Source organism: Camellia sinensis, chromosome 5 (genome assembly GCF_055761805.1).
Source record: "Camellia sinensis isolate YWXY chromosome 5, ASM5576180v1, whole genome shotgun sequence".
NCBI classification, from domain to species: Eukaryota; Viridiplantae; Streptophyta; class Magnoliopsida; order Ericales; family Theaceae; genus Camellia; species Camellia sinensis.
This window is the reverse complement of record NC_138965.1, coordinates 45,584,347-45,601,387: the sequence shown is the minus strand read 5'-3', so window position 1 is coordinate 45,601,387 and position 17,041 is coordinate 45,584,347.

Genomic DNA, 17,041 nt, shown 5'->3' with positions numbered 1-17,041 from the left:
AACCCGGTGAGTTCATTATCACCAACCCCTTATCTAGTTACTATTTCATTATCCATTCTTTTCAAATAATTTCTATATGCATTCCCCTTCCATACCAAAGTACACATCAAATTGTAATTTCATAAGTTCATCACAAGTCACACATATTATTACCGACTTAAAACATTTCTCAACACATTCCACCTTTTGCCGACGTGATACGGTGGGATAGTGGGCACCCAACTCATAACACCTTCCACCTTTTGCCGACTTGATACGGCGGGATAGCGAGCACCCGACTCTTAACACCTTCTACCTTTTGCCAACTATTATACGGCGGGAAGTGAACTCCCAAAAACCATTTTCTCAAAAATCATATTTTTCCAAAAAACCATGTTTTTCCACATTTACCGACTGTCATACGGCAAGATGTGGACACCCAAAAACATTTTCAACTTTAAAATCATCCCTACATTTCCGACTATTATACGGCAAGATGTGGGCACCCAAGAAAATCATCCATTTTTTCACTTTTGCTGACTACAATACGGTAGGACTAGTGGACACCCAAAAACATTTTTCCCACATTCGTCCAGCGATAATCCTAGACAGGGCAATTGGACATCTTTTCAACTCCCCGTGCGGGTACCAATACAACACCACCCAACACGACTCAACCCAACTCAAGTCAACACAAGTCAACACACTCAACACAACCCAAAACAACCCTACACTACTCGATTCATCAACGTAACTCAACACAACAACTCACTTCAATGCAAATTCAGCAAAGCTCAATGCTATTCCATATATTTCAATGCAACCTCTTAAACCTCAACTTCATCATTTCATCAGAAAGCTCATATCATCCATATCATTAACAATTTCTTCCCTCAAATTTTGTTTCATATTATAACATAATTTAAAATATCAACAATAAGAGTTCAATCGCAACTTTTACATAAATTTCGAAACACTTCCAAAAATTCAATTAAACTTGTATATATGCAATTTAACATCTCAATTTCATAATACTACTTTCAATTTAAGCAAAACCACCATCTATCTTCATGAACCAAACTAGGGGTTTTAAGAGAAATTAAAGCTTTTCACAAAAACACATTTTTATTCTAATTCTCCTATTGATTATACACCCAAATTCATAACCCAAAATCATAACCCAACAAATAAACCCTAACACCTCAAACCCTAAACCCCTAATCTCATGATTTATCACAATATGCTTAAAAATATAAATTTTGTATTTATATAAAAAAAATATCACAAATCTATCTATAAATGAGTATTGAAAGAGAACTAGAAACCCCTACCTCAAGGATCAAGCAAGAAAGCAAGGCTTTGTTGAGATTCCTTCATAAAATCAAAAATCCAATCTATAGGAAAATGAGATCTTCATGTATTCTTCACTTTTTGGTAAGAGATCTTAGCCAAATCTTTGAGAAATTGAAGGTATTTGGGTCAAGAAATCAAAGGTTTTTGGACTTAGGATGAGAGAAAAGAAAAGTGGAGAGAATAATCTAGAAAGACACTTTTTAAATTGCTAAATTCACGTAGTCCGCTCAAGCGCCACTTCCTGTGCTCAAGCGCACTTGCTTCCAGCACAAATACTAAAACTTCAAATGAGCATAACTCTCTCATGTGGACTCTGTTTTAGGTCGTTCCTGTGTCAAAATCGAAGCCCCGAAAACAAGATTTCCAATGGTTCTAGCCTTACATCCAAATTCAAAGTGTGGAGAAAGAAAAGGGCAAAAGAGTGATGGCTGTTCATAGGAAAATTATCTGAATCAAAGTTCTTGGTTCACTCTTACTTTACCTTTAAGTTACCACTTCAATCAATATCCCAAAATGAAACAAGGAGGCTCCAAATACACTAATAAGAATGTCAAGGGCAATCCCACTAGTCCCAGAAGTTTTGTAGAGCTGCAATGAAACTACTGGGAGATCACTTTCTACGCTCGAGCGACACTTCCTGTGCTCGAACAGCCTGCCTGCAAACACGCGAGATACTGGGAGCAACAGTTCTACACTCGAGTGCCACTTCTTGTGCTCAAGCGGTCACCTGGACAAATTGTCACAAGATCAAACAACTGGTTTTACCATTTCATGGTTGTAATGTAGTGATGAATTGTAATACTTCATTTGTTTATTTGGCTGAGTACTCTTCTTTGTAAAGAGCAGTGCCCTCTCATTTATTGCAAGCTTTGGGATGTTCCATTTGTCATGATTATGTAATATTAATTGAAATACACAGAGAGTGGGTTTATGGTTTCATCCATAATATTTTCTTATAAAGACTTGTGAAAAGTAAAGAAAATGGTTAACGAAAAAGATTTTTATAATTAATTGAGTGAGAATGAGGGAATCTTTCAAAAACCTCATGCTTAGGTTAGTTTCCGGCTAATTAATCTTTGAAAAATCAGGGTGGTACAAACATCATGGCATTATCCCATGTTTCTCTTCAACAATTGCTCTAGATAATTTCTTCCTTCAATTTGCAACCGCCGGATACTTCAACTTACAACCACATTCTTTGCTCATAAATATTTTATTGATTGAGTTATTGATGTCCTTTCTCTCTGCAAACTTTCAGCTTTTATAGTTTCCCTTGAAACTCTAGCACATGATCCTACCTTCCTTGAAAGTTGCGAGTCATTCTTTCCCCAACTGCTTTTTCATCTTTCTCCAGCACTTCACACAGACTTGCCATATGTCCCCCATGATCTCTAGCACTACCTTCGACAAAGGAGACCATTTTACTAAAACCCATAACTACTTGCAACCTCCTTTGCTTCTTTAAACTTTTTATCTTTGTCTTAATTTTACTTTTATACCCCCAGCCACATCATCACCCAATTTTCCTTCAACTAATGAGCATGATCGACAGAGGAAATTCCTATTAACATCAACATCTCCTAGAAATTAGCCCCTAATCTCCATTAGAGCTTGCAACTGCTCCACAATCTTAGACCATGACATGCTCTTATTGTATTGCACATGTGACTACCATTTCCAACCCACATAATCCTCTAATTAATACACACCCCAACTATGACTTTGTTGCCACATGTCACAATCTAATTTGGGCACCTGTCGACAAGCATTTTACAAAAATAGGTGCAAATAGCATGAAGGAGTATATGAATTAATGAAGGTCCTACTATTGAATTGCTTCTTTTGTGTGACATGTTTGTTGCTTGTATGTATGATTGTGCAAATGGGATCTTGAAACTTTATTGTTGAAGCTTAATGCTTCAAGTCCTGTTGGGTTCAGTTTTATATGGTATGGTAGACGTAAAATTTGTCTTTGTTGTGAGAGAAGTTTTTTAGTCTTTACTATAAAGAAAGTTGTAAATGGAATATCGTTAGAAGAATAATGTAGCTGGCAAATGAAATTTCTTTTAAAAATACAAATGTTCTATGAGGCTCCAGTTACCCTCATCAATTTTTGTTGTGTATATCTACCAAAAAAATGTATTTTTATTTTCTGAAAATATGATGCTTTTTTATTTGTGTCACCATTAGCAAAAAAAAATCCATGTATTTAGAAAATTGATATATTTGTTTTTGTAAAGGTCAGAATAGGGCAGAAGAAAGTTCTTGAAGTCCAAGATGAAGCTCAAGAGTTGCTAGCTTGTTGTTATAGTAAAGATTGGTTTCACTCACAGTTTTTCATGTTGGTTTTCTATGGAATTGCAAAGGTGAAAGGAGCATGTTGATATAATTGCATCCTACAATGAAATATTGATTCCTACTATAAAGCCAGTACCGGTGGAGCTTTCTAATAGCCAAAATTCTAAAACTAACACTAATGCCTAATCTCCATAACTATGCTATCTTATGTAGATGTATATTTGATCGAGATTTTCCTTGAAATCTATGATTTGTTCATTGAATTTGTCATGTTCAACTCTTGTGATTCTTTTTAAAGAGTTAGATTAGATAGGAGAAATGTGAAAATGTAATTTGGTTATCCTTTCTGTCTTATAAGTCTTTGTATCATCAAATTTGTGTTTGCCCTTTTTTTTTTCTTTATTTGCTTCTTTCTGATTGGAGTTCATGTAACACACAATTTTTGACAAAAATAATAAATTAAATTTAAATTTTAGGAATATATGCAATTTAATTGTTGCTGACTTTTAAGATTTAGCATGTTTTTTTGCAAAAAATTGTTGTCAAATGTCATATGACCTCAACTTGGTGGCCAGAAGTTTACTCTGGCAGCTTTAAGACAACATTTCTTAAATGTCGTCAAAAAATATATCCCAGTATTTTAAAAACACTAGTGAGCTATGGCAATGGCCTTATCCACCGTGCTTTATGAAAAACGCGGCTACAAATGGACAGTTCCAACAAATGTATGCAATTTTATCTTGTTATGGAAGAGGATACCTAGTTTATTTTACTATTCATAACAATATTTATTGATTCTCTTACATAATTTTTATTTACTTTTTTTCCCCTTCTTTTTTATCCTTTGGGTTTGTGAACATCATTTTAATTTCACGATTTGACATATTTGACTTCTAAATATATACTTTTGCCATTTTGTAAACCATTTTGAAATGATTTAAGAAACAACATAATCACATTGTCAATTGTGTTGATTTATGGACCCATCTTTCCATAACTATTTTGTGGCACTGGGCAGTAAGGTTCTTTTCTCAGTGAATTAGGGTTTCATTTGGTTCCGAAAATTCATCCTTCACATGCATAATTCAAAAACATTATGTCAAACGGCTTGCACCCATTTTTGTCAAATTTCTGTCGACAGGTGGATCAACCAGATGGTGAGATGTGGCAAATTCAAAGTGAGAGTCTTTCATCAGTTAAAGGGACAAATGGCATTAGAGGAATGGATCAGGTGCAGTAAGTGACCCAGGTAATGGCGCAGTTACTGGGCTAAGTCATGGACGTAGTAGATTGTTGCAAAAGTGAGCATGTGCAGAATACGAACTCGGCTCTGTTGATCAGAGGTCCAAAGTATTAAGGGACGCATGGCATCATGAAGGGAAGATGGTTCGATAGGCAGATATGAAGAATTTGTGAAGTTTGAGGGCTTGGAAGTGAAGGTGCAATTGCACCAGTTAAGCAAAGGCAGTTGTAGGAATCAAGGAGAACATGCAATCATGAGCCAAAGAAAGATGGGAAGATATAAAAGCCAAGGTTTGCAAAAGAAAAAGGACATAAACAACTCAACAACACTTAGCTTTAGACTTAGTTTTATCTTAGGAGTAGTTCTCTCGAATTAGGAGTAATTTATCTCTGTAATTTGTGACTTTGTAAGATTTGGTGGTTTTATCTTGAAATCATTTTTAGTTTGCTTTGTTTACTTCATCTCTTTCTTGTCAATTGTAACTTTTGTTCCAAAGAAGTCCTTGTACGTTCAAGGCATTTGAATCAAAATACACAGTCGCTTGATTGATCTTGTTCAATTGTTTGTTTAAGTTGTTGTTCAAATCCTATTGATTAGGAGTGAGCATAATTTTTACTAACAATTTTTGGCACGCTCAGTGGGATATCTTCCTAATTTGGAATGATGGAAATAATTTGAAGGCAAGATGAAGTACAAGAGGACCTAAAATACAGCATGAAAAAATCTTGTAAAACACAGTCACATGATGTTCTGATAAGTGGATTTCAATGGACTGATGTGTTGAGAAAAATAGATGAAATGATTTGGTTTTGTGAAAATGAAATGTGTTGGCATAAGAATGAAATTTTAAATGTACAAAAAAAATAAAAATTGATTATCTTGATTGGCAAAAATTTCAAACAATAGTGCCATTGTCATATTATTTGAGGTTAGAAACACGAAATCATTTTGATAAAGTGATTGGTCAACTTGATGATCAAATTGACCAATTTGAGATAAAAATTCATCAATGGAGAGAAATATTGAAAATTCTTACAGAAGCCAAAATTTGTGGCTTTTTGGTAGTTCTTCCTACGCCTTTAAAGGTTGTGAATGATGAAAAAGTTAATTCGTCAATTGTTGTGGGTGAAAAATAGAAGGTCGTGAGAATAAAAATTTGATGGCAAGGAGGCAATTTCACAAAGAAGAAATATTTTTTGAGCTTTCAAAAAATGTTTCTAACCTTTTAATGTGTGAAAGAAAAAATCAGCCATTTGTTGCACCTCTTAGTCGAGAAAGTGATGCAAACTATTTGGTTAAAAAGTGTGATCTTAAGTCAAATATAGTTGAAAATGATAAACAACCATATGTTCATGAATTTAAATTTTTTTGACATTGTTCAAAATGTCAACATGTATGAGTTTTTAAGGCCATCGAAGATTTTTGTTATTAAAAAGCTCTTCTGAATTTTTGGATCACATCAAAGTTTGTTTTTTTTTTTATAAAATGGCTAACAAGAGAACAAGGTCCAAAAAGTTATAGAAATATATTACAAATTGTGGTTTCTTGATTGGTTATTTCGAAGTGCTAGAAAATAAAAGAAACTAAAGTTCCAAATGTTCACTTTAATTGTAACACCCCTGTTCTGTAGTATGCTAATTGGTCCTTAATATGAGTATGATGATGTGTTTAATATGATTTTATGTGCCATTTTGTGAATATATGTGATTTCGAAGTTCTATCTGTTCACCGTAGGAATATCTGTTTGAATAATTGCTTTGAAAATTAAATTGGAGGCCTTATCGGCCACAGAATCCGAAATCGATTACGCCATTGTGATTGGCATATTTTTTAGAATCTACGGTGAAATTTAATTAGAAATTGATTCGGATCAAAATAATTAGATTCAAAACGATTAATTAGTGCTCCATTACCTTATTATTATTATAATGCCAATAGTGGGTTTTTTTGGATAAGGGCACTACACCCTCTATTCTCCCTTCTTGCTTCATTTGACTGATTTGGGACTCAAATTAGAGGAGAGTCAGCTGTAGAGAGGAAGAGAGGAGAGAATTGTGCAAATTGTAGCTTAAAGCTTGGGAACCTTGAAGATAATCCAAGAATTGTTATAGATTGTGAGAATCAAAACTTCTAGGTGAGTAATTCGTGGATTATAGTTTGTAATTTTGTGTGTTCAAGCTAATTGGGTGATCAAGAGTAAGATTGAAATGAAATTGGGTTGGTTTTGTTGAATTAAAGCTTGACATATGCATGCATGTAAGAAATTGTGTTGAAATAGCATGTGTAAGCTTGAAATACATGATTCAAGTAGAGTTTTGGTTGAAACTCATGTTTTGATCACCATTTGTGTTGTCTAAGTTGAGAATGTGGCTAATTCATCACATGCATGTACAATTTATGAAGATATGAGCTTGAATGTATGAATTTGTTATGTTAGAATGAGTTTGATGGGAGATTGGGGCATGCATGTGAATTAATTGTGAATTGAGCTCCATTGGGTTAAGATTTGGAGTTTACATCATATTAGTATACTTATATTTGAGAATTGAGCCATAACATGCATGATTTGTTGGTTGAACATCGAATTGGAGCTCAAAAACTCAATCTAAAAAACCCAAATTTTTTATGTCCGCTCGAGCGGGTGAAGTGCCACTCGAGCAAGAAAATCGTGCTCCTAGCACTTTTTGCAGACATGGTGCCCGCTCGAGCGGAGAAGTTGATGCTCGAGCGGGGAGCTATGTAGACAAGCCATCCACTCGAGTGGCAGAGTTCACGCTTTCAGAATTTCAGAAAATAAGGTCCCAGCTCGAGCGGACCCTTAAGGCCTGCAAAAATACTGGTTACATCAAAATCACGCTCGAGCAGGGAAGTCCACACTCGAGCTGGGACCTTATTTTCTGAAATTCTGAAATTGCATTCTGTGTTCTATTTTCCGTTCTCTTTCACTTGTAAGCACTCTTAGGCATGCATTGAGCATTGTAAATGAGTTAACGAGATAAGAATAAAGCCTAAAGAGGAATATGTGAATTAAAGAATGGATTGAACTGTTAGTGACCCTTTTGTGTTCATGAAATGTGTAGGGTCAAGCTCTAGGGCAAATCCACAAGCCGATCACTGTGAGTAATATTGATATTTGAAAGCTTAGCAATGTCCAACTATTTATTCCCTTATACACTTTATGAGTTGCTAATTGGAATTGTGGACAAAAGTCTGACATGAACGAATGAATGGACCGAAGGTCGTTTCGATATGAATAAATGAACTTAAGGTCGTTTTGATAGAAATAAATGGACCTAAGGTCGTTTTGACATGAATGAGTGGGCCGAAGGCCGTTTTGACGTAAACGAATGGGCCAAAGGCCGTTTTGACACGAATGTATGGACCGAAGGCCATTTTGACGCAAACGAATGGACCGAAGGTCATTTTGACAGAAATGAATGGACCGAAGGTCGTTTTGATAGAAATGAGTGGACCGAAGGTCGTTTTGACATATATGAATGGACCTAAGGTTGTTTTGACATGAATGAGTGGGCCGAAGGCCGTTTTGACACTAAAGTATGGGCCGAAGGCCGTTTTGACGTAAACAAATGGGCCGAAGGCCGTTTTGACACGAATGTATGGACCAAAGGCCGTTTTGACGTAAACGAATGGACCGAAGGTCGTTTTGACAGAAATGAATGGACCGAAGGTCGTTTTGATAGAAATGAGTGGACCGAAGGTCGTTTTGACATATATGAATGGACCTAAGGTTGTTTTGACATGAATGAGTGGGCCGAAGGCCGTTTTGACACTAAAGTATGGGCCGAAGGCCGTTTTGACGTAAACAAATGGGCCGAAGGCCGTTTTGACACGAATGTATGGACCAAAGGCCGTTTTGACGTAAACGAATGGACCGAAGGTCGTTTTGACAGAAATGAATGGACCGAAGGTCGTTTTGATAGAAATGAGTCGACCAAAGGTTGTTTTGACATATACGAATGGACCTAAGGTCGTTTTGACATGAATGAGTGGGCCAAAGGTCGTTTTGACACGAATGTATGGACTGAAGGCCGTCTTGACGTAAACGAATGGACCGAAGGTCGTTTTGACAGAAATGAATGGACCGAAGGTCGTTTTGATAGAAATGAGTGGACCGAAGGTCGTTTTGACATATATGAATGGACCTAAGGTCGTTTTGACATGAATGAGTGGGCCGAAGGCCGTTTTGACACGAATATATGGGCTGAAGGCCGTTTTGACGTAAATGAATGGGCCGAAGGCCGTTTTGACACGAATGAATGGACCGAAGGCCGTTTTAACAGAAATGAATGGACCGAAGGTCATTTTGACAGAAATGAATGGACCGAAGGTCGTTTTGACATATATGAATGGACCTATGGTCGTTTTGACATAAATGAGTGGGCCGAAGGCCGTTTTGACACGAATGTATGGGCCGAAGGCCGTTTTGACGTAAATGAATAGACCAAAGGTCATTTTGACAGAAATAAATGGGCCAAAGGCCGTTTTGACATAAATGAATGGGCCGAAGGCCATTTTGACATGAATGGAAATCTGAATGGGCCAAAGGCCAGAATGTTTGGAATTACAGTCACTTGATTTGAATTTCGTATAGTTATATATATTTGTTAAATAGAAATATGAATTGGGCCCAAGGCCATTTGGAACATGTTGTTCTACATTGTTATGTAACTTATGTATTTGATTTGATATTATTCACTGGGCTTTCGCTCATGCTCATTCATGTGTTTGTAGGTGAGCTAAGAGAAGTCCAGACCCAACCTCAGTGAAGTCTGTATGGAACAACTAAGGTTTTGAGAGAGTCAACCCTTGTGTCTCACGCACGAGACCCGTCTTCGCCCTTTTGTTATGTATTTACATTTTGTTAGGTTGGCGAAGTTTTGAATACATCTGTATATGGTTTTCATGGGTTGACTTAGTTTGGATGATCCTGTTTGTATAGAATCTTATGTCATTACACTTTCTGTTGTGAGTTATTAACATATGTACGTATGGAATGTTATGGTGTGCATATAAGCACGGCTCTATGGACAAAGTTTTAAATTTGCTTCCGTTTGGCCTTTTTTACTCTAATGAGTCTTGTCTTATTTGGTTTGAGGCCGTAGGTAATCTCGTGATTACTGGCCAGTTATGGCCTTAACCCATAGGGGTGAGTTCGGGTCGTGACAGAGTGGTATCAGAGCACGAGTTAATAACTCACACACTTGTCCAAAAAGAGCAATAAGCGTCTAGATAAGATCTAGGATGCATTCATGTGATAAATATGAATCTGAAGGCATCAAGAATATGCTTAAGTGTTTCGATATGAACAGTTATGTGCTATAAATCTGTGAATTACCATTTGAATATGTATGCTTTCTGGTATATGCATACTTGTGAATCTTTTGTATAAAGTATAATGCAAGTTTAATCAGATGGTGAGTAATAACTCTGTAAAGTCATGTTTAACTTTAATTATTTTCTGATGATATGAAATGACAAGTTCCCTGAAATGCTATGTTTTGTATGAATGGATGATTGTCCAAATTTTCTTTGAACGTAATTGTGGTATCCGTAGCAGAGGCCTTCGCCGAAGAGATATAATACTGTGGCTTATGGTCATGAGGCCCTAGCCCGGGGGAAATAATATTGTGGTACAGGCCCTCGCCCGGGGGAAACAATACCATGGCCTATGTATGTGATATGTTACCTGGTATCAGAGGTTCCATCATGGAACTTGATATGCTTGACCAACATGATATGTTACGCTAAAGAAAATACCACACATGATTTGAATATGAAATATGAACTGTTACGCTAATGTGTACCACAAGTTTGTTTTGCTATAATGCACATACATGAACACATGAATCATGAAAAGTTGCATATGTGCATTCGGTTCTGCAAATGGGTGTCTATGTGAAATATGAACATGATTTGAATATACAATTACTTAATAAATGTCAGCATGCGATATCTGATAAATAAGCAATCATCTGTTACGTATGTGGTTAATTGTGTCTTGACGATACATAAAATGAGGATATAACAATGTGCCTATGTGCGAATGTACGCATGTGTATCTGTGTTTATTTTGTATTGGGCATCCCAGTGTTTGGCAAGGCTTAATAAGAATTTGTGTAGAACGTGGATAAAGTGAGGGCATACGAGTTGGCAAACTCTTTCACAGCCCAACTTAATAGTCCGGAAAGAATAGTACAAGGGATGGCAGAGATCTTGAGATGACAATGTCAGTTGTCGCTATGGCAAGAACCTTTGCCACCAAAAGTGTAAGAAACACCGAGGAGTTATTATCGAATTTTTGGGGTTTGTTATAGGTGTGGTAAAATGGACCATATGGTAAGGAACTATTCTCGAACTGAACAAATGTGAATAAATCTTCTACCTCAGTTGGATTCGTACCAATGGTTGGAATTGCTGATCAAGATAGAGTAATTGCACTTGTCCCAGGAAGTACTCAGAATGCTGTAACCGTTATCCTAGGCATCTGTACTGTTATAAACGAATGCTGATGTGTTGATTGATTCTAAATTAGTACATGTGTACATCTTTTCTTGGGATATTAATTGATTCAGATTGGCATGTTCTTTCGTATATGCTGCATATGTATTTAGATTGGTTAAACCCACAAGATCGAGACCATATCCCTTAAATGTATATACTCCATTTGAGAAATTTTTGAAATACGTATTGGGATATCAATTAACTCTGCACATGCGTATGTACATCTAAACCTATGCTCAGGGCGATTTGTTATACTACTGTCCTCCATGACTAAACCACCAGAATTATGACTTTGTGATTGTGTGACGGAGTTGAGCACCCTAAATGATAAACTCTATAATTGTGAGACCATGCATTTTGATGGGTAGAAAATTGACAGGATTATGTGACTATACTGGGCTCGACTCATAAACCTACATTTTGTGACTAATTTGGAACTTTTGTGTAACATACCCTATCTTATGTACAATCGAGGAACTCTGTTTAATGTGTTACTGTGCACCATGTGCTTGTATATAAGACTTGTTTGGGAATTGCTGTATTGATTATGGTACATACCTCCTGATCTAAATAACTGCATGTTTATTCAACTATCCCCGAATTTATGTAGTCAATGCCATATTGTACCTGACTTGAAATGCTTTGATATGAACAGTTGTGATGAATAATTCTGATATGACTTTGAGAACTGATAAACTTAGGACAGTTGTGAAACTATCAGCCGTGTGCCTAAACAAACGAAGTGAGCCTCACAGAACCGAATGTACCCCATTTGAGAAAACTTTTATCTGATTCGGTCCGATAGAACCTTTGTCTGATTTGACCTGATAGAACCCTCATTGGATATAATTTGATGGAACCTTTGTTTGATTTAATCCGATAAGACCTTTGCTTGGGTTGATTTGATTTTGTTAAGGGAAGACCACGAATTGTTCATGAATAAATAGCCAGATTATTCTTGGCAGAAAAACTAATAGACCCAAAACTTGAATTCGTTTGGAATGCTTGACTTGTTTGAAAGACCTTTTGTGGGCTATCAACAGATTGATCTAACCATGAACACCATTGAGAACCGACCTTCAACAATTGGGGCATGAGTGTTATAAAGGAACATAATTGTACAAATCTCATGATTGGGCATCTTAAGGAACAATGCTGGTGTGTTGTCATATTCTTGTTTGTTTGACGCTATGGAAACCGATGACAACAGATTGATTTGATTGTGAACCGTACTGAATATTTATCCTCGACTAATCAGAATATGTTTCATGTATTTGCTTCAGCACTATCGGATTTCGGGAAATCGGGTTATAGTAAGTGGTATTGTGTTTGTTTTGATGACATTCTTGGACGTCCTTTCGTGCTAGGGGACGTTAAGCCTATGTAGCACTTTTGTTGAGAAATCTCTTTTGCCACCGACGGTTTTGTACGGGTGGGTTTGTCTAATTGATCTCGAGTCGACCACCGATGGTCGTGAACAGGTGTGCTTTGATTCCGAGACGACTATTCCTTTGTTTTGTCCGAAATGTCATCCTTTGGTATTATGTAGATTTTATTAACATCCGAAAAGTTTTGAAAAAAAAAAAAAAAACCCAGATTTGTCCGGAAATGTGCGAATCTAGTACGCCTTGTGAATAACTGCTCAGTGCCATTCTATTATGTGATTGGGGCTCTGAGGATGTGTAAATTGGGTCTAACATGTGACTGACTATTTTGGTATTATCTTTGACATCATAGGGATTAATATATGAATTGCCTTCTGCTTTTGGCAACTATGAAATAGTGTGGAAAGACTCGATGGAACAGGGAATTGAATGTTGAACCGAATTGTAAACTGTTGAATGAATGAAGAACACGTGTATTCTATTAGAACTCGACTGTTATTGTATTTTACAATTGGTACTATGGGGATATATGAGTTACGTATGTCATGTGGTTGATTGCTTCGTTGTTATCTTTGTTGACTCGGGGATCAGTGCCTGAATTCACTTTAAATTCCTGAAGACTTTTGATTAACCTTGAATAGCTATAATGAGCTACTAAAAATACCGAATCGGATTGTGTATTGTGGAATTATTGAAGAATGAATTGAACTTTTGTGACAAGGGAATGGACCGAACTTCTATGATAAAGTTGGTTGGCATCTGAAATGAATATGTTGGTGACTTACTTTGAAGAGGGCAATTATTGAAATTGTGTCTAAATATTTTTGGTATCTATAAGTCAAAGTTGAACATCAGGTATAGACGGGGCTACTTCGACCTCTCTCTATTTCGGAATGGAAATAGGGATATGTGACTATGAATTTCATTGTGGGGCTACCTTAAGTACTCAAGGTGTAAGTCTCATTTGGGTTATTGTATGAAGAATTACTAAATTCGCTCATTTCCTTCTTGTGACATTTTCGTATGATGCTTGTAGACTAGCCACTGTTTACATCAATAAGGTTGCTTGTTGTATGGGGTCCCAGTATCTATTGTTTAGACAGAAATCCTGAAATGTGTTTGAATTCTGTCAAGCCTTCAAAAGGCGATGAGAACTAAATTGGGATTCAGCGCTACTTTCCATCCACAAATCGATGTATAATCAGAAAGAGCTATTTAGACTCTGGGAGAAATGCTCCAAATGTGTATTTTAGATCTTCGGGGAATTGGAAAAATCTATCCATCATTGGCAGGCTTTGCTTACAACAACAGCTCACACTCTAGTTTCGGTATGGCACCATACAAGCCTTGTATGGAAGAAAAGGTAAGTCCCTAACTGATTGAGAACAGAGTGTTGCTCGATTTTGAGACTAAGTAAATGGCTATCAAAAAGGATTGGAACCGTTGAATGAAAGGTGTTCCGAATTGTGTTCGACTAAAGGTAAAATAAGTTTGAGGGACCAAACTTCCTAAAGGGGAGAAGACTATAATACCCCTGTTCTGTAGTATGCTAATTGGTCCTTAATATGAGTATGATGATGTGTTTAATATGATTTTATGTGCCATTTTGTGAATATATGTGATTTCGAAGTTCTATCTGTTCACCGTAGGAATATCTGTTTGAATAATCTACTTTGGAAATTAAATTAAAGGCCTTATCGGCCACAGAACCCGAAATCGATTACGCCATTGTGATTGGCATAATTTTTAGAACCTATGGTGAATTTTAATTGGAATTGATTCGGATCAAAATAATTAGATTCAAAACGATTAATTAGTGCCCCATTACCTTATTATTATTATAATGCCAATAGTGGGTTTTTTTGGATAAGGGCACTACACCCTCTATTCTCCCTTCTTGCTTCATTTGACTGATTTGGGACTCAAATTAGAGGAGAGTCAGCTGTAGAGAAGAAGAGAGGAGAGAATTGTGCAAATTGTAGCTTAAAGCTTGGGAACCTTGAAGATAATCCAAGAATTGTTATAGATTATGAGAATTAAAACTTCTAAGTGAGTAATTCGTGGATTATAGTTTGTAATTTTGTGTGTTCAAGCTAATTAGGTGATCAAGACTAAGATTGAAATGAAATTGGGTTGGTTTTGTTGAATTAAAGCTTGACATATGCATGCATGTAAGAAATTGTGTTGAAATAGCATGTATAAGCTTGAAATACATGATTCAAGTAGAGTTTTGGTTGAAACTCATGTTTTGATCACCATTTGTGTTGTCTAAGTTGAGAATGTGGCTAATTCATCACATGCATGTACAATTTATGAAGATATGAGCTTGAATGTATGAATTTGTTATGTTAGAATGAGTTTGATGGGAGATTAGGGCATGCATATGAATTAATTGTGAATTGAGCTCCATTGGGTTGAGATTTGGGGTTTACATCATATTAGTATACTTATATTTGAGAATTGAGCCATAACATGCATGATTTGTTGGTTGAACATCGAATTGGAGCTCAATAACTCAATCTGGAAAACCCAGATTTTTTATGTCCGCTCGAGCGGGTGAAGCGCCACTCGAACGAAAAACTCGTGCTCCCAGCACTTTTTGCAGACATGGTGCCCGCTCGAGCGGGGAAGTTGATGCTCGAGCGGGGAGCTATGTAGACAGGCCATCCGCTCGAGCGGCCGAGTTCACGCTCGAGCGTGATTTTGATGTAACCAATATTTTTGCAGGCCTTAAGGGTCCGCTCGAGCGGGGAAGTCCACGCTCGAGCTGGGACCTTATTTTCTGAAATTCTGAAATTGCATTCTGTGTTCTGTTTTCCGTTCTCTTTCACTTGTAAGCACTCTTAGGCATGCATTGAGCATTGTAAATGAGTTAACGAGATAAGAATAAAGCCTAAAGAGGAATATGTGAATTAAAGAACGGATTGAACTGTTAGTGACACTTTTGTGTTCATGAAATGTGTAGGATCAAGCTCTAGGGCAAATCCACAAGCCGATCACTATGAGTAATATCGATATTTGAAAGCTTAGCAATGTCCAACTGTTTATTCCCTTATAAGCTTTATGAGTTGCTAATTGGGATTGTGGACAAAAGTCTGACATGAACGAATGAATGGACCGAAGGTCATTTCGATATGAATAAATGGACCTAAGGTCGTTTTGATAGAAGTAAATGGACCTAAGGTCGTTTTGACATGAATGAGTCGGTCGAAGGCCGTTTTGACATAAATGTATGGGCCGAAGGCCGTTTTGACGTAAACGAATATATGGACCGAAGGCCGTTTTGACGTATACGAATGGACCGAAGGTCGTTTTGACAGAAATGAATGGACCGAAGGTCGTTTTGATAGAAATGAGTGGACCGAAGGTCGTTTTGACATATATGAATGGACCTATGGTCGTTTTGACATAAATGAGTGGGCCGAAGGCTGTTTTGACACGAATGTATGGGCCGAAGGCTGTTTTGACGTAAACGAATGGGCCAAAGGCCATTTTGACAGAAATGAATGGGTCGAAGGCCGTTTTGACATAAGTGAATGGGCCGAAAGCCGTTTTGACATGAATGGAAATCTGAATGGGCCAAAGGCTAGAATGTTTGGAACTACAGTCACTTGATTTGAATTTTGTATAGTTATATATATCTGTTAAATAGAAATATGAATTGGGCCTAAGGCCGTTTGGAACATGTTGTTCTACATTGTTATGTAACTTCTGTATTTGATTTGATATTATTCACTGGGCTTTCGTTCACGCTCATTCATGTGTTTGTAGGTGAGCCAAGAGAAGTCCAGAGCCAGCCTCAGTGAAGTCTATATGGAACAACTAAGGTTTTGAGAGAGTCAGCCCTTGTGTCTCATGCACGAGACCCGTCTTCGCCTTTTTGTTATGTATTTACATTTTGTCAGGTTGGCGAAGTTTTGAATATGTCTGTATATTGTTTTCATGGGTTGACTTAGTTTGGATGATCCTGTCTGTATAGAATCTTATGTCATTACACTTTATGTTGTGAGTTATTAACATATGTACGTATGGAATGTTATGGTGTGCATATAAGCACGGCTCTATGGAAAAAGTTTTAAATTTGCTTCCGTTTGGTCCCTTTTACTCTGATGAGTCTTGTCTTATTTGGTTTGAGGTCGTAGGTAATCTCGTGATTACTGGCCAGTTATGGCCTTAACCCATATGGGCGGGTTCGGGTCGTGACATTAATGCTTAGAGGGTCTACCAGTGCCAACATTGGAAGATCATTTTGCTCCAAATA